The 4,279-nt window shown below is 34.6% G+C and overlaps 1 protein-coding gene across 1 annotated transcript in view; it reads left to right on the forward strand.

Moving 5' to 3' along the window:
• Positions 1-949: 949 nt before the first annotated feature.
• LOC111087341 overlaps positions 950-4,279 on the forward strand; it is a 19,365-nt gene continuing 16,035 nt past the window's right edge. Inside the window, exon 1 of the mRNA XM_022393644.1 lies at positions 950-1,006. The gene's annotated coding sequence lies outside the window, so the exon portion shown is untranslated. The remainder of the gene's footprint in view (positions 1,007-4,279) is intronic.

Genomic DNA, 4,279 nt, shown 5'->3' on the forward strand with positions numbered 1-4,279 from the left:
TAAGAACGCAGGCAATCATGATGGATAACAGAAACCAAAAGTTTGAGAAGAACTAAACCTACACCACAATGAGTAATCACGGAATGAGCAACAATACTTACAGATCTTAACGAAACAAGTCGACCTTCTAGCGTAAGTTCAACTAAATAATTCGTTCAAGATTTTCTTCAATTAACTCCGTCTAAAAGTGTGTGTGAACAATTAAACAATATTTTTGTTTGTTTGTGCGGCGACTATACACGAAAAAGTATATTTTCTGCCTTGCCGATGTAGAATCGGAGATAGCCTAACTTTATCGTGCTGGCAGTCCCCTGGTCTGGTCACGTGATTTTCCAAGACGGGCCTGGAACGTGGGACGCATGTTGGCAACGTGTGTGTGTGTGTGTGTGTGGTAGTTCAGTACGCGACGGGTGCTTGTTTACCCTAGTGGTGGATTATATAGAGCAGGTTTATGATGAAAGTTTTAAAGTTCGATTATTATCGAGTTTTATTTTATCTTTATGTCGCATGACTGTATCTATAATGTAACATGATCATTACAATTTTAACAATATATTGTAGAAATTAATCGTTATAGCTTTCTGTAGGACAACTAGGTTCTAGCGCGACTTTCGTTGCTTTGTGTGCTGGAAAACGAGGCACTTGAGACGTCTCGTGACACGTGCGACGGTGTAACAGACATCATTTGAGCAGACGGCACGTGTTTCTTCAATTTCAGTTGTTGTTGTTGTTCTTTTCATGGACACTTACTGAGTTATAAATTATCTAATATCTGTAGCGTCAACATCCCTTAGTTCGTTTGTTATCGAACTCAGTATCAATGATTTAAAAAGTCAACGTTCAATTTTATTCACAAAATCTTGGTGTTAAAACAAGTCTATGCTGACAAGAAAAACAAAAGTGTTCACACTTCGCACAAAGAAATACTCGTCTCTAAGCCATGTCAGTTGAGAAATGTGTATTGTGCTATTACTACTCCTGACCACAGAAGGACGTACAAATGTAGGTGAGTTACCTATTTGATGGTGTCGTTGTCGAATTCCTAGTTCGTTAAATCTAATATTATATGTCGTAGATGAAAGGAAAGATAACAAAGAATAGATATATCGAAACATATCTCTTTACGTTACGTGTGGGATGCTATACTCATTGAAACAGTTAATGTTTTACAATAGTATATGAAACATTAAATTGTAAGCCGAAAATATCGCTAACAGTGAGGGTACGTAACTGACAAAACAACACATTCTATTCTTTATATTAAAATAACAATAGTATGCTTAATTAGCTTTGCTCATTACTAGGTTAATTTTTTTATATTTTTTTTTTACCTATGTAGGTAGCTTGCTTTGAACAGAAGTCAATAGTAATTAAATGGTACAGTACAGTTTCTACGCTGTTACATGCTTTATTTTAATTTTATCTCTTACTTTTTTCTTGCAGTGGTGGGCCCAGTTTTTTCGCTGGTTCGGTTTGTCCTACTGTTTTCCATTAAATAAACTAAAGTTTAGAAATAGTTCACGCCATGCCACAAAATCCATGTCATGACAAGTTTGTCACTCTTAAAACTCATAAACAAATATTGCAGTTGTAAGGATAGCTTTCTTCAACAATCTATCTGTCAAATTGAGCAAGTAAATGTAAATTTTACAAGAGATACATAATCCACCACTTCCTCTCTATCTCAAGCATATCCAGCTCCTAGGGTGACATACATATTTAAGCGTCTGAGATGGTTTGAATCGGCGGTGTTTAGCTGGCAGTAATATCAATTTCTTACGTTTATAACACAGGATTCTGGCCTAACTTTTAACTCGCTCTCTACATTAACAAGAAAACATTACAAAGAAAATATAATATTTGTCATATATCTGACAATTATAGTGGCATTCAGTTCTGTGATATTTCGGCTAGGTACGTATTATTTGTGACGTTTCGTCTCGTGACATTCTGTCTGAACACAGAGTAAATGACACCTGGGTTTTTGTAATGTGCGAACAGAACTACGTATTGAAACGTGTTTCCTGCTGTATTGATGAGCCTCAAACGCCACTGTGCGAAGTCGGAAACAAAGAGAGGAATGTGATCAACATAAACGTTTCTGATAATACAAAATATGTAGTCACCAGATCGCGCTTTAAACAGTATTCTTTCTCTACATTCCTGAATCCTAGCAACAGAGATTTCTATCTTACTTATTACCTTACAGGTAACTAACTATCCTAAAGCAACTAAATCTTACCTTACAGGTGATTATCTTGAAGCAACTAAATATTACCTTACAGGCAATTGTCCTAAAACAACTAAATATTACCTTACAGGTAAGTATCCTAAGCCAACTAAACATTACCTTACAGGTGATTATCTTGAAGCAACTAAATATTACCTTACAGGTAACTATCTTAAAACAACTAAATATTACCTTACAGGCAATTGTCCTAAAACAACTAAATATTACCTTACAGGTAAGTATTCTAAAACAACTAAATATTACCTTACAGGTAAGTATCCTAACCAACTAAATATTACTTTACAGGTAAGTATCTTGAAGCAACTAAATATTACCTTACAGGTAACAGTCCTAAAGCAAAGATGCCCAAGAGATTTTTTTCGTCGACTTAATGGAAATATTTCTCATCTGGTGAAAGAAATGATAGGTTTAACAGTAACGAGGCGGAGATCTCTTGAATACACACACACACACATATAGGAAGTTATTCAGTCTACACTTGTTTGTGATTTCATTACTCAGAGATATTCATAAATTATATTCGAAAGTACATTTTTAATATCTCATTTACCACTAACTACACAGTTCAACTTTGGAAATATATAATATATTTAATTACTGTGCTGGGGTATCTTAAGACTTACTTAAACTAGATATCAGAAAATGTTCTCACAATGTTGATAATTAAAGAAAGAACACGACATTTCTCTGAGTTAACTCTAAATTTTAAGTGTAAAATATATTGTTGCTATATTCTGTAAACGTATGAGCACTGCTGTGTAAGTGCGTTGGTATTCATGCGCCTGAAAGGCCGAGCACAACGAGGGGTATAACCTCAGGACAACAATAATGCCTTCTTCCCAACTGTGCCTCTGCTTTTACCGAATAAATACTTCAGTAAAGATGGTAGTAATTTGGGACACGTGCGTCCCCTACTTCCGCAATGAAAAGTATAAAAGAAGTCCAGGATATATATATATATGCTAGGGGGCTCCCAAATTTTCCCAACTCGCGACTCTCCTGAGTATCTAGGGAGTTTTCTGGTTGGGGTGGGGCTTACTTTTATAATATATTGAATAAATCGAATAGTTCCCATACTATGTACAGATTCAAGTATTATCTCTATCCTACGTCCTTAGGCAGCAATTAATGAGTCTTCCTTTGTATATATATTTTATATTTTCCTCCTATACATGTTGGAAAAATCAAGGATAGTTCTTACTGAAGAAATCATTCTACGGTAAATATAGGAACAAATTAAGAAAGGTCACATTAAGCTAAACATATCAAGTGAATGCCGAGTTACGTATGCTGATGTTTATTCGGTGAACTACAACTCTAGTGACAATAAAAATGCTCGGATATTTTTACTTAACGAGTGGAGATAAGAGTGTGTTTTTATTAGAAATATTTCGTGAATATTAGACTAAACAGCAGTTACCTAACATAATGCTGACTTGACCCTGAACCATTATATCTCTGACAGTTTTTAGTTTGTTTTAAATAGTAAACGTGGTATATGATTCGAACATATGGACTTAAGTCCGACTGTTCGAGAAAATCGCGTGGCTTTAGTCTGAATTAGAATTTCACTCGTGTTTAAGTGTTTGTGAGAAAAGAGGGGACTCTCTCTTCACATAGAACCGCTCATAACGCCTTCATACTACAATCGTAAGGACGGCATTCTTCATAATCTGTCAAATATTACAAGTCATTACATGTTATTGTAGTTTTTGTAACAAACGAAATAATTTAGAAATAGATATAAGCCATATAAACAAATAAACTATGTTTGTAACAAATGTTTGTTTTAATCTTTTAAAAAATGTACGTAAGTTATGATTTGAGTACATGCAAACTTTCGATAACTTGCAAGTGTTAAACTTTCTGTGACTGTGACCAGGAAAAGTGTGGAATTTTTCGAAGTGACCTGTCTCATTACTGATACGTTTATCAGCAGTTCATGGATATATATATATATATATATATACACACGTAGTTCTTCAGCTTTGGTGCAACATGTCATTATTATATATAATATTTCAAGGG

This window comes from Limulus polyphemus, unplaced genomic scaffold, assembly GCF_000517525.1.
Source record: "Limulus polyphemus unplaced genomic scaffold, Limulus_polyphemus-2.1.2 Scaffold2033, whole genome shotgun sequence".
Lineage (NCBI taxonomy): Eukaryota > Metazoa > Arthropoda > Merostomata > Xiphosura > Limulidae > Limulus > Limulus polyphemus.